General features: G+C 37.7%; 1 long non-coding RNA gene across 2 annotated transcripts in view; it reads right to left on the reverse strand.

Annotated features, from left to right (window-relative positions):
• Positions 1 to 14,525, reverse strand: part of LOC140523978 (uncharacterized) — a 114,406-nt gene that overhangs the window by 32,515 nt on the left and 67,366 nt on the right. The window contains exon 3 of one of the 2 annotated variants that reach the window (XR_011973531.1): positions 10,211 to 10,288. The exons of the other annotated variant lie outside the window; for it this stretch is intronic. This is a non-coding gene — a long non-coding RNA (uncharacterized lncRNA). Of the gene's footprint in view, positions 1 to 10,210; positions 10,289 to 14,525 lie in introns of those variants that run through there. 2 annotated transcript variants of the gene reach the window in all.

The following is a 14,525-nucleotide window of genomic DNA, read 5'->3' on the forward strand; positions in this document are numbered from 1 at the left end:
TTTTCCCTGCCTTCAAGTCATAATTTCATAGGGATCATGTTGGCCTCAGGCATCTTAGGTACCTGCCAGCCCAGAATTCCCACAGATCCCTGATGATCTTTTTGTCTAATACTCTGCAGTATTGGAGGAGAATATTAGTATGCTTTCCCTCCTCCCCTCCACTCTCAATCATTACTACATCTAATTCCCTTTTAAAATTTTGCTGGGATATTTCTTAGGACTTATCTATGTCTTTGCAAATCAATATCTTAACCAGAAATTCTCTATATTGCTTTTTTGATCTAAGTTGTTCTGTAAGGTCCCAATGCATAAAAGCCATTGTTCTCTTCCTGTATTTCCCATTTTCCCCTTCATTTAATTGTTTCTTTTGGTGTCCTGAGAATTTCATTTTTAAGCATCTTCCATACCACTTGGGCTGACTTCTAAAGTAAACTATTTTTCCATGAAACTCTTCTTAACCTAGGTCTGAAATCTTTGAATTCTGCTTTCATAAACTCTAGTGTTCCTATCAGACTGTAACCAGTTTACTTCTTCTCTAGTATAAATTCTATTTGGTAGGGTTCACGTCTAGAATTCTCACCATTTCCACTCCAGCAACCATTTCTCCCCTTCTAGTAAGAATCAGAACTAGCACAGGAATTCTCCCTGTTGACTCTTTCACCTCTTAAAGGGTGAAGTTATCATTAAGGCAAGTCAATAAATTATTAACTTCTCTGGTTTTGGAATAGACATTCTGCAGATGTTTGTGTAATTGAAGTCCTCATCACTGCTATATCATGCTTCTCTGCCAGGTTTATGATCTGTAGCCAATAGTTCTTATCTATTCCTTTTTTTCCATCCACGTAGTCTACAGTATCCAGGATGATAAAAAAAGTTTTTATTTTTCCCTCCATTATCCTTCATCCAAACACTCTCACGATTTTTTTTTCTTTGTTTCCTGGATGCTCTGACATTTCTTGCTAGCCAGTTTCTTTTGAATAATGTATAGTCATCCAGAGCAATATTCCAGGCATGGATTTTATCTCACCAAGTTTCAGTGATATGTTTAAAATCATTTTTTCCTGCTTTTGATTAGCATTTATTTTTCATCCTGCTTGTTGTCATGGGTTTACAATACTGAGTATAGACATATGAGGCCAAAGAATTCTCTAGTGACTTTTTTTCTTAGATTTTGTCTCCTATGAATTCTTTGCCTCTCAAATGCTTTTCTTCCTTATAGTTATTTTCTGTGGTATATAGTTTGGTGGACATATGTAGACAGTCTATGTTCTCCATCATCCCTTTTATTTAAAACTCTTTTGATTAGATTTGCGTGACACCCAGCAAATATATTCTTATCAGCCTTTGTCGTGTGTACTTCATTCCTTGCCAGGAATATGTCATCCCTGTATGTTAACTGTGATCCAGAAGTCCAAATTCCATTTTTAAAAACCTTCTTTGTCATCTGTTCATTTCCTAAATAAAGTTATCTTTTCTTTATTCTTTACCTTCAATGGACAACAGTGAGGAAAATACTTGTACCCATATGGTCTTCAATTTCTTGCTCAAGATTTCAAAATCTTTGACAATAATTTTTATATTCCTTCTGAAGGGAAATTAATGCCAGCACGAATATATTCCTTTGGACAGTTTCTTTTGTATTTTGGATATATGCCCTGGAACGACAATGGGCTTCTCAGTTGTTATCAGGTCAACAAATAACCCCCAAACAGAGAATTATTTTCCTTTAATACATTTTTCATCTTCTGACAATTCCTGAGTGACCTCATGTATTACCTTCAGTAACTGTCCTATATTATTCTTTAGGGTAAAAGCTGCTACTTCCTTCTGAAAGCATCAAGCTATCTGTGCAAGGAGATTTTTTGGAATTTGAAGTTCAGATTTCTCCTTTTTCTTCTCCTTGCAATATTATTCTATTCTCAAACTCTTGACAAAAATCAAATCTTCCCTCATTCTGTTTAGATACCCTTTGCCCCCCTGAATACTTGCTTTTGATTCCTTTGAGAACACCAGTCTTGCCAACAACCTTGAGTATGTAGAAACGTGTTAATTATAAAACCAATCCAGGGATGGGAAACCTGGGGCCTTGAGGCCACATGCTATCTTCTAGGTGTTCAAGTACAGCACTTTGACTGCATCCAAACTTCACAGAACAAATCCCATTAATAAAAGGATTGTTCTGTAAACTTGGACTCAGTCAAAGGGCTATAATTGAGGACCTAGAGCTTCATATGTGGCCTTGAGGTTGCAGGTTACACAACACTGGCTAATGCCATAAATGTCAGTGATATCTGTGACATCAAATTTGCTTCTCCTCTTTGGAGTCCATATTTTACCCTCCTACTATTCAAATACTAAGAAAAGTCTGAAAAGTTACAAATATTATCTTTCCATGTAGAAATGTAAACAGTTCAACTTTAGTGAGTACCTTATGATTTCTCTTTTCCCTTTACCTTTTCATACTTCTCTTGATTCTTGTGTTTGACAGCCAAATTTTTGATTCAATTCTGATCTTTTCATCAGGAATGCTTGAAAGTCCTCTATTTCATTGAAATTCATTTCCCTCCTCAAGTATTTATACTCAGTTTTATGGGTGATTCTTGGTTTTAATCTTAGCTCCTTTGATTTCTGGAATATTCTATTCCAAGCCCTTTCATCACTTAATGTAGAAGCTACTAGATCTTGTGTTATCTTGATTGTATTTCCACAATACACAAATTGTTTCTCTCTGGCTGCTTGCAATATTTTCTCCTTGACCTGGGCACTCTGGGGTTTAGCTACAGTATTCCTAGGCATTTTTCTTTGGGGATCTCTTTCAGGAGCCGATTGGTGGATTCATTCAATATTTATTTTACCCTCTGGTTCTAGAATATCAGGACAGATTTCCTTGATAATTTCCTAAAAGATGATGTGTAGGCTCTTTTCTTGATCATGACTTTCAGGTAGTCCCACAATTTTTAAATTGTCTCTCCTGGATCTATTTTCCAGGTTAGTTAGTTTTCCAATGAGATATTTCACATTGCCTGCTATTTTTTCATTCCTTTGGTTTTGTTTTATAATTTATTGATTTTACTTAAAGTCATTAGCTTCCATCTGCTCTATTCTAACCTTTAAGGAATTGTTTTCTTCAGTGAGCTTTTGGATCTCCTTTTCCATATGGCCAACTCTGCTTTTTAGGGCATTCTTCTGCTCATTGGCTTTCCGGATTTCTTTTGCCATTTGGGTTAGCCTATTTTTTAAAGTGTTATTTTCTTTAGTATTTTTTGGATCTCCTTTAGCAAGCAGTAGATTTGTTTTTCATGATTTTCCTGCATCACTGTCTTTTGTCTTTGTAATTTTTGCTCCACTTCTCTTACTTGATTTTCAAAATCCTTTTTGAGCTCTTCCATGGCCTAAGAACAATTCATATTTCTTTTGGAGGCTTTGGATGGAGGAACTTTCACTTTATTTTTTTCTGTTTGCATGCTTTGGTCTTCCTTGTCACCAAAGTAAGATTCCATATTCTGATTCGTTTTCTTGTTTTTGCTCATTTCCCCAGCCATTTACTTGACTTATAAGCTCTTTGTTAAGGTAGGTCTCTGATTCCCTTGGGGATGGGAAGTGTACTGTGAGTCACTTGATTCACTGAAAATCTCTGGGCCTAGAGCTCCAGAAACAGTCTCTGTCTCTGCCACTGCTGCTCTTGTGCTTGCTTCTGGTTCTTCTTCTCCCTTCCCCCTCTGCCACCCTGGGGCTGGTGATGGACCACTCCACTCTCCCACACTGGTCCAACAGCCTTTTTCCACTGACCTTCCAATTTGTCTTAGGCGTTTGGGGGTCTGGAAACTGCCACAGGTGCGAGCACTTTAGTCTCTTCAAGGCTTGCTCAGGTCCTGTCAGTGCTGGTATGGCCCATGCTGGACTGTGCTCTGCCCCCAGAGTTGCACTATAGACACTTCCTGACCAACTTCCAGGTGGTCTTGGATTGGAGATTTGCTTCACTCCATCATTCTGTGAGTTCTGCAGCTCCAGAATTTGTTTAGAGCCATTTTTTACAGCTTTGTAGCTGGGCTTGGCAGGAATGCTCTAGAAAGTCTATGCTGTTACTCTACCATCTTGGTTCTACCCCGTTGTGTATAGATTTCTGTTGCTGTGATGGATTTGGCATTCTGGTATCTGAAAAAAGTTTTGGTTCTGTCTTCCATGTGGAGAGTCTGTGTTACTTTGTGACTCAGAATAACAGTGGGATATTCATAGCCACCATGGGCACTGTGAATATCACATTGGCACTACTGTCTTTTCTCCATTCTATAGAGGTCCTGGGGCAGGACTCTGCACCCTTCTCACCCAGGTGACAGAGCTTTCTCACTCACCTTAGAAGCTGTCTTTCATATTTGTGGGTTGAGGAATCTGGGTACTGCATCTGCTGCCTGTGATTCCATGCTCTGAAGCCTACTTGGGTTCTGTCCCTGCTGAATCATGTGGCCAAGGCTGGGGTGCACTTTCCTCTGATCCCAGTGCAATAGACCTTTCCTGTTGGACTTCCAGGCTGTCTTGGACTGGAAAACTCTTTCACTTTGTCGTTTTGTGGCTTCTGCTGCTCTAGAATTAATTTAGAGTCTTTTGTACTGCACCTCTGTTTATGCTTTTAATTCTTCCTTCTCCCTTCTCCCTTCCTCTCCTCAAAACAGTTTTATTTTTGACCACAACTTCCCTCAATATTCCTTCCCTTCTATCAGTCCTCTGTCTTTTCTTTCCCTTTTCCCTTACTACTTCTTCCCTTCCTTCTTACCACCCCCTTTATTTTTCCCCTCCTTCTGACTATAAGACAAATTTTATTTCTCTACTTAACTGCATGTGTTATATGCTCCTTGAACCAAATATGATGAGAGTAAAGCTCAAGCAATGCTCATCTCCCTCCCATCTTTCCCTCTACCATAATAAGTTTTTGTGCTTTTTCCTGCGATGGAATTTACCGTTTTCTGCCTCTTTCTTCCTTCCTCTCCCTTTGTACACCTTAATTATAATTTTTGTCATAACATCAGTTATTTTATATCCACACCCGGTGTCTGTGCATATTCCTAAAATTTTAAATGTCACAATGAATGCACAATTCTCAAGATTAATAAGTATTATCTTTCCATATAGGGATATAAAGAGCTAACAAGCTTTTTTCTCCCTCCCCTCCCCTCTGTTGACCTTTAAATGCCTCTCTTGAGCTTTGTATTTGAAGATCAAATTCTCTACTGAGCTCTGGCCTTTTCATCAGGAAGGTCTGGAAATCCATTATTTCATTGAATATCTATATCTTTGCCTGAAAGATTGTGCTCAATTTTGCAGGGTATTTGATCCTTGGTTGTAGTACAAGCTACTTTGCCTCATGGAATATCATATTCCAATCCCTCTGATCTATTAATGTAAAAGCTGCAAGGTGCTGTGTGATACTAACTGTACTTCCCCGATACTTGAATTGTTTCTTTCTGGCTGCTTGCAGGATTTTTCCTTAACCTGATAATTATGGGTGGTGCCAAGACGGTGGATAAGGATGGACCTATAGAAGCTCTCCCTCCATAGTGCATAAAATACCTGTACAAAAGACTCTAAACTAATTCTAGAGCAGCAGAAGTCACAAAACGACAGAGTGAAAGAGTTTTCCAGTCCAAGACAGCCTGGACGTCCAACAGTAAAGGTCTATTGCACTGGGCTCAGAGCAAAGTGCACCCCAGCCTTGGCCACATGATGCAGCAGGGACAGAACCCGAGTAGGCTTCAGGGCATGGAATCAGAGGCAGCAGCTGTAGTACCCAGATTTCTCAACCCACAAATGTGAAAGACAGCCTCTAAGGTGAATGAGAAAGCTCTGTCACCTGGGTGAGAAGGGTGCAGGGTCCTGCCCCAGCCCCAGCCCCAGATGACTCCAGGCAGTGGCAGGAGCATCCATATTTGGAGGTCTCAGCATAAAGATCCTGAGGAAATTGAGCAGCTGATCTGGGTCTCAGCCCTGAGTGGCATCCCTGGGATGAGAAGGAGCACTGGATAGTGGAGTTAGTGAAGGCTCTGGAGAGAGAATTCTACTCAAATATCCTGGGGAGAAAAACTTGTGATTGTTTCCAGATGAAAGCACATGCCAGAACAGGGGTGAACTTCTCTCCCTTTATTGTGCCACCTTGGAAGAAATGAGAACTTACAGGTCCCTAGAGTATAACCTCCTCTTGACAAAGGACTCAATAATCAAGTACCTGACTGGAAAAATGCCCAAAAAAGGGAAAAAAAATAAGACAACAGAACAGGTTTCTTGTGGAACAGGTATTTCCTTCCATCCTTTTGGATGAGGAAAACCAATGCATACCTTCAGAGAAAGACCTAAAAGTCAAGACTTCTGCATCAAAAACTTCCAAAATAAATGTGCAATGGTATCAGGCCATGGAAGAGCTCAAAAAGAATTTTGAAAATCAAGTAAGAGAGGTGGAGGAAAAAATTGGGAAGGGAAATGAGAGCAATGCAAGAAAGTCATGAAAAGCAATTGAACAACTTGTTAAAGGAGACCTAAAAAAATGTTGAAGAAATTAAAGCTTTAAAAACAGACTAAATAAAATGGCAAAAGAGGTCCAAAAAAGATTTTCAAATGCAAGAATTAAGAGAAGCATGAAAAGATAAGCAGAAAAGAGAAATCATATGGGACTTACTAAAGTTGAACTGTTTACATTGACTTGTATTCTTGTACATTTGACACAGTTCTGTAGGTATTTTAGAAATGAGGCGTTTCTCACAGACAGTAATTGCAAAAATTCTTTCTCATTTTTCTGTTTCCCTCCTAATATTTGTTGCATTGGGTTTGTTGTGAATGATCAGTTTCTATTTCATAATGTTTTCTGTCTATTGTTAGTCAAAAATTTTTCCCTTCTCCATAAATCTGGTGAATATGCTATACCTTGCTCCATGAATTTGTTTATAGTATCAGTCTTTATACCTAGAACATGTAGCCATTTGGACTTTATTCTTGTGTATGGTGTCAGGTATTTGTCTATGCCTTGTTTCTGCCATACTGTCATCCAGTTTTCCTAGCAATTTTTGTCGAAGAATGTGTTGTTCTTATACCAGAACTCAGATTCTAGGAGCCAAGATGGTGGAGTGATTGGTAACTTCTATCTGCATCCTCTTGCTGACCTTTACCAGCCCAGAGTTTAACTCCCAGGGAAAAATCCTGGAATAGTAGGAGTAGCAGAAAGGGTAAACAGACCCTCAGCCTGGGAGGCTAGAAAGACCGTTAAAGAGAGTTCCCCTTGCTGTGGCCAAAGGTGATCACTGCAGGATGATAGCTGTCCCAGACAGCCCCACCTCAAATAACTGAGAGAAGATCCTGAACCCCAAGGGGGTAAAGCCAGCAACTGCCAACACCAGGACCCCAGGTGTGCCCCAGCACTCCAGTGGAATCCGGAAGACACTAGAATAGAAAATAGAGCTTGCTTATGCTCTAGCTCAACAAAGAAGCCTCTAGTGTCCAGACTACCCCTTCCCCATACTTAATGAGCTACCTCCAGAGTAACTGAAGGGAAACCCAAAAAGACCTAACCAACTACTGCTTTCAAACACCAGCCAGGTCTGCAGGAGGTAAGCTGCAGCATTAAATTTCTAGCTGAAGGAGCCAGAGGCAACAACACACAATGCCTCAAGTGCTAGGCACAAGAACTGTGGGACAGAGCTCCCTGTGCCATTGACACAGAGATCTACTTTAAAGTCAGGAAAAGGGTGATTATCATGAGTAAAAATAAAAGCAGAAAAGAAAAGAAAATAGAATCTTTCTGTGGGGACAAGGACAAAAACACCAATAGCAAAGAGGTCAGCATTGAGACTGTACTCACATTTGAAACTTCAGAAGGGAATATGAACTGGTCAGAAGCACAATGGGTCTTTTGGAAGAGCTCTGGAAGGATTTTAAAATTCAAATCAGAGAAACAGAAGGAAAATTGTCCAATGATTTTAAAAAATATGAAAAAAATTCACTGAAAGTAACAGCTCCTTGAAAAGGAAAATTGGACAAATGGAAAAGGAAGTACAAAAACTAACTGGTGAAAATAGCTCTTTAAAAGGAAAAAATTGGACAGATGGAAAAGAAGATGCAAAAGTTAATTGAAGAAAACAATTTGATAAAAAATAGATTTGGGGAAGTCGAAGCTAATGAATCTATGAGACATCAAGAACCAGTCAAACAAAAACTAAAGAAGGAAAATATAGAAGAAAATGTAAAATATCTAACTGGGACCATAACTGGCCTGGAAAACAGATCCAGGAGAGAAAAGCTAAGGATTGTTGGTCTACAAGAAAGCCATGATGAAAAAAAGAACCTGGACAGTATCATCCAAGAAATCAGCAAAGAAAATTGCCCAGAAGTCCTAGACCCAGAGGACAAAATAGTCATAGAGAGAATCCACCGTTCACCTCCTGAAAGGGACCCCAAATTAAAAACACCAAGGAATATAGTTGCCAAATTCCAGAACTATCAAGTAAAGGAGAAAATACTGTAGTCAATCAGAAAGAAACCATTAAAACATTGAGGAATTACAGTCAGGATCACACAGGACTGCTTTTACATTAAAAGATCAAAGGAATTGGAATATGATATTCTGTAAGGCAAAGGAGCTGGGACTACAACCAAGGATTAATTACCCAGCAAAGCTGAGCATAATATGTCAGACAAGGAGATGGACATTCAATGAAATAAGGGATTTCCAGACTTTCCTGATAAAAACACCAGAACTCAAGTGAAAATTTGATATTGAAATGCAGGGCTCAACAGAGGCATAAAAAGGTAAATAGGGGAAAAAAAACTTTACACAATATGGGCAAAGTGTTTATATTCTTATAAGAGAAGATGATACTTGTTAATCTTGAGAATTATATATGTATTATGAAATGTGAATGGGATATACATAGATAGAAGAAGTGGGTATAAATTAAATGATGTGATGATAACAAATGTGATTTAAGGGTGTGAAGGGACTGTAATAGGAGATGTGAAAAGGACGAGGCTGAAAAAAATGAATTCTATGACAGGAAGAGGCACAGAAATAACTTACTGTAGAGGGAAAGAGGGGAGGGAGATGAATATTCTTTGAGAGGTACTCCCATCTGATTGGATCCAAGAAGGGTATAACAAACTCAGTTAAGTATAGTAATAAAACTAACTCTACAGGCAATAGGAGGGGAAGGTGGAAAGGAAAGGGAGGGGAGGCTAAAAGGGAGGGAAGAAGTAGTAAGGTAAAAGGGTATTAAAAGGAAAGGGTGCTGAAACAAGGAGGGAAGACTGAGGGAGACGGTGGTCAAAAATTAAAACTCTGTTCGGTACAGAAAGGAAGAACTAAAAGCTTAAACAGGGCTAAAAGGAATGGAGGGAAAGATACAAATAGTAATCATAACTGTGAATGTGAATGGGATGAATTCTCCCATAAAACGGAGATGGATAGTAGAATGGAGTAAAAACCATAATTCAACAATATTTTGTTTACAAGAAACTCATTTGAAAAGGGGAGATACATGTAGGGTAAAGGTAAAAAGTTGGAGCAGAATTTATTGTGCTTAAACTGATATATAAAAAAAAAAAAACAACAAGGGTACCAACCCTAATTTCAGACAAAGCAAAAGCAGAAATAGATCTAATCAAAAGAGATAAGGAAGGCAACTATTCTGCCAAAAGGCACCACAGACATCGAAGAAATTTCATCACTAAACATATATTCTCCAAGTGGTATAGCATCCAAATTCATAGAGAAGTTAAGGGAGTGAGAGGAAGAAATAGACAGCAAAACTATACTGGTGGGGTACCTCAACATCCTCCTCTCTGAACTTGATAAATCTAAGTTCAAAATAAAAAAGAAAGAAGTTGGGGAGGTGAATAGAACTCTGGATAAGGAAGATGTGATAGATCTCTGGAGAAAATTGAATGGGGATAGAGAGGAATACACCTTTTTCTCAGCAGTACATGGTGCATCTGAAAAAATTGACCATAGGCAATAAAATTGACTAGGCAATAAAACCCTCATAATCCAGTGCAGAAAGGAAGAGGCAGTCAATGCATCCTTCTCAGATCATAATGCAATAAAACTTGTATGTAATAAAAGGTCATGAAAACAGAAACTAAAAACTAATTGAAAACTAAATAATCTAATCCTAAAGAATGAGTGGGTTAAACACGAAATTATAGAAACAATCAACAACTTTATTCAAGAGAATGACAGTAATAAGGCAACCTACCAAATTTTATAGGATATTGCAAAAGCTGTTCTTCTGGAAAGTTTTATATCTTGGAGTGTCTATAAGAATAAAATAGAGAAAGAGGAGATCAATAAATTGAGCATACAGATGTAAAAGCTTAAAAAAAGAACAAATTGAAAATCCCCAAGTAAATACCAAATTAGAAATACTGAAAACCACAGAAGAGACTAATAAAATTGAAATTAAGAAATCTATTGGCTTAATAAATAAAACTTTGAGTTGGTTTTATGAAAAAAGCAGTACAATTCATAAAACCTGGGTCAGTTTTATTTTAAAAAAGAAGAAAACCAAATTGCTATTATCAAAAATGAAAAGGATGAATTCACCACCAATGAGGCAGATATTAAAAGAATAAGAAACTACTTTGCCCAACTCTGTGCCCATAAATTTGACAGTGTAATGAGATGGATAATTATTTTAAAAGATATAAATTGACCAGACTAACAGAAGAGGAAGTTGAATACTTCAACAACCCCATCTCAGAAAAAGAAATTGAACAAGCCATCAATGAACTCCCTAGGAAAAAATCTCCAGGGCTAGATGGATTCTCAAATGAATTCTATCAAACATTTAAAGAACAGTTAATTCCAATACTATGTAGAATATTTGGGGAAAGTGGGGAAGAAAGAGTCCTCCCAAATTCTTTTTATGATACAAATATGGTATTGGTACCTAAACCAGGAAGAGCCAAAACAGAAAAAGAAAATTATAGACCAATTTCTCTAATGCATATAGATGCAAAAATTTTAAATAAGATTTTAGTGAAAAAATACAGCAACTAATCACTAGAATAATAGATTACGATCACATAGGATTTATACCAGGAATGCAGGGCTGGTTCAATATTAGGAAAACTATCAACGTTATCCATCATATCAACAACAAAACTAACAGAAATCACATGATTATCTCAATAGATGAGAAAAAAGCTTTTGACATAATGCAACACCCATTCCCATTGAAAACAATGGAGAACATAGGAATAAAGGGAACTTTCCATAAAATAATAAGCAGTATCTACCTAAAACCTTCAGCAAGCAATGGGAATAAGCTAGATATATTTCCGATAAGATCAGAGGTGAAACAGGGATGTCCATTATCACCACTATTATTCAATATGGCACTAGAAATGTTAGCTGTAGCTATAAGAAAAAGAAATTGAAGGAATTACAATAGGCAAAGAAGAAACTAAGTTATCACTCTTTGCAGATGATATGATGATATATTTAGAGAATCCCAGAGAATCAAGTATAAAAGTACTTGAAATAATAAACAACTTTGGTAAAGTTGCAGATTACAAAATAAACCCACACAAATCTTCTGCATTTCTATATATTGCTAACAAAGCCCAACAACAAGACATAGAAAGATAAATCCCATTTAAAGCTAATGTAGACACTATAAAATATTTGGGTGTCTACTTGCCAAAACAAACCCAGGGGCTATATGAACACAATTGCAAAAAGATGTTTCACACAAACAAAGTCAGATCTAAGCAAGTGGAAAAACATCAGCTGCTCTTGGGTGGGCAGAGCCAATGTAATAAAAGTGACTATTCTACCTAAATTAATTTACTTATTCAGTGCCATACCAATCAAACTATGAAATAATTATTTTCTAGAGCTTGATAAAATAATATCAAAATTCATCTGGAAAAACAAAAGGTCCAGAATATCAAGGGAACTAATGAGAAGAAATACTAGGGAAAATGACCAAGCTTTGCCAGATCTCAAATTGTATTATAAAGCAGCAAATATGAAAACCACTTGGTATTGGCTAAGAAACAGAAGGGTAGACCAGTGGAATATGATAGGCACGCAAGACACAGTAGTCCGCGAATATAGCAATCTACTGCTTGATAAACCATTAGGAATGAATGTCGAGAATTATTTTTACATGTAACTGAGAAATAAGCAATACAGGTAACGTGGTATTGACATCTATCTTGCCCTATAAAAAAGGAGGGAAGATGGGGACAAGGGAAGGGAGGGGTGTGATACAAGGGAGGGTAGATTGAGGGAAGTAGTAATAAGAATGTTTTAGGGTAGGGAGTGGAGAGATGGGGAGAAAATTTGGAACTGAAAATCTTTTTCAAAATGAATGTTGAAAACTAAAAATAAATAAATAAAAATAAACCCTGAGAATTCTGGAATTTGGTGACAATATTTCTTGGCATTTTCATTTTGATATCTCTTTCAGGAGGTGATTGGTGGATTCTTTTGATGACAATTTTGCCCTCTGGATCTACTTCTCAGGGCAGTTTTTCTTGATGATTTCCTGGAAGATACTGTCCAGCTTCTTATTTTCATCATGGCTTTCTGGTAGAATAATAACTCTTAGATTTTCTCTCCTGCATCTTTTTTCTAGATCATTTGCTTTTCCAATGAGATATTACATGTTTTCTTCTATTTTTTTTGATTCTTTAGATTTTGTTTGACTGATTCTTGATACCTCACAGAGCATTAGCTTCTACATGTCTAATTCTAATTTTAATGAATTGTTTTCTTCACTTAGCTTTTGTAACTCCTTTTCCATTTGTTGAATTGTTCCTTTTAAGGATTTATTTTCTTCAGTTAGGTTTTGCACCTCCTTTTTCATTGGGCCAATTTTACTTTTTAAGAAGCTCACATTTAAGAATTCACACCAGTGAATTCTTTTTTCATTTTGTCAATTGTAATTTTCAAATCATTGGTCAATTTTTATTCTACCTCTCTAATTTTCCTTTTAAAATCCTTCTTGAATTCTTGCAAGAAAGTTTTTGGACCTGAGTTCAGTTCATATTTCATTTTGAGGTCGCAGATGTGGGTGTAGTGTCAACGCTGTCTTCTGCATTTGTATTTTGATCTTCCTTGTCCTGTAATATGATTGCCTTTTCCCCTGACTTTTTAAAGTAGTTCTCTGTTTCTGGGGCTCTTTCCTACATTTCTTGTTCTGACAGCTAGGGACCCAGTTACTGAATCCGTGTGCTATGGCTTCTGGTTCTGTCAGGTAGAAGCTACATAACGCTGCAGCTTACCTGTGTGGAGCTGGCTGGTGTGTGCCAAGGCTGAGGCTAGGTGAAGGCTTTTTGAGTTTCCCCAGGGTTACACTGAAGCTCACTGTCCAGTGTATGAGGGAGCAGTGTTCTTGTCATTAGAGGTCTCCTCCTCCACTAGTCCTTTACTAAAGGACAGACAAGTTTAGTTGCTGATGGACACCCATCTGTGCTGGTGTCTGCCCAATGTCCCCCCCCCCCCAGGTGGTATCGGTGCTTACAGATTCCACACCTCTGGGGCTTAGGATCTCTTGCCAGTCCACTGAGGTAGGGCTTGCTTAGATTCCTCCTGTCCTGCCCAGATCGCAAGTAGCCACAGCAAGAGGGACCCTTCCTGTCAACCTCTCCAGCCTTCAGAGCTAAAAAGACTTCTGTACCTCTTCTGCTGACTCCACTTTTCCTGGATTTTTCCTGGGGCAGTACTCTCTGGGTTTTTCAAAGTCAACAAGGGAGGGTGAGAGCACTTATAGTTTACTCCACCATCTTGCCTCCTGGATGTTCAATTAGGTGATTTCTAACATTCAGTCTGTGGACTGATAGCCCCAGGAGCAGCGGCTATTACTGCAGTGGGGCCCAGGCTTCTCTCTCACCTACCTCTGCCCAATTCCATTCCTGTGCTAAGAAGTTTGGGAATCAACACTTTCAGTTACTTTTATATTGATTTATTGATGTACTTGGTCTCCTTACCTGGTTGAGAATATCTCTTAGTGTCATTTATACAGGGTATTCTCAAAGTCTTAGTGAAGATTTAGGCTAATAAATATTCAAACTGTACTAAGACGTCTGAGGCACAGTTTATTAATTTTTTGCTATATCAGAGAAATCATACATTTATTAGAGAAATTTGCCAATTTGCAAAAAAAATATCCATTTCAATTTTTATCCTGGGTACATTGTTATTGTTGGTGTTTCTATTCTTAGTGTAGAAGTTTTCAATTTTGTGTAATCAAAGTTATCTCTTTGATATTCTAAATAGCTCTATCCCTGGTTTCCTTAAGACTCCTTAAAAGGTTGGCTCATAAGTACTTCTAATTTTTAAAATAGTATTCTTTTATATTGAATCTATACATAGATTTAGACTGTATTTTGAGATATAGGATAGGATGTTGGTCTAAGCCAAATTTCTGGCAAAGTGCTTTCCAATTCTCTTTTTCATATGGCAAGATTTTTTCTCCCTAAACAATGACAGTGTCTCAAAACTCTTAGCACAGTTTGAATATTTATTGGTCTAAATCTTCACT

Source organism: Notamacropus eugenii, chromosome 2 (genome assembly GCF_028372415.1).
Source record: "Notamacropus eugenii isolate mMacEug1 chromosome 2, mMacEug1.pri_v2, whole genome shotgun sequence".
NCBI classification, from domain to species: domain Eukaryota; kingdom Metazoa; phylum Chordata; class Mammalia; order Diprotodontia; family Macropodidae; genus Notamacropus; species Notamacropus eugenii.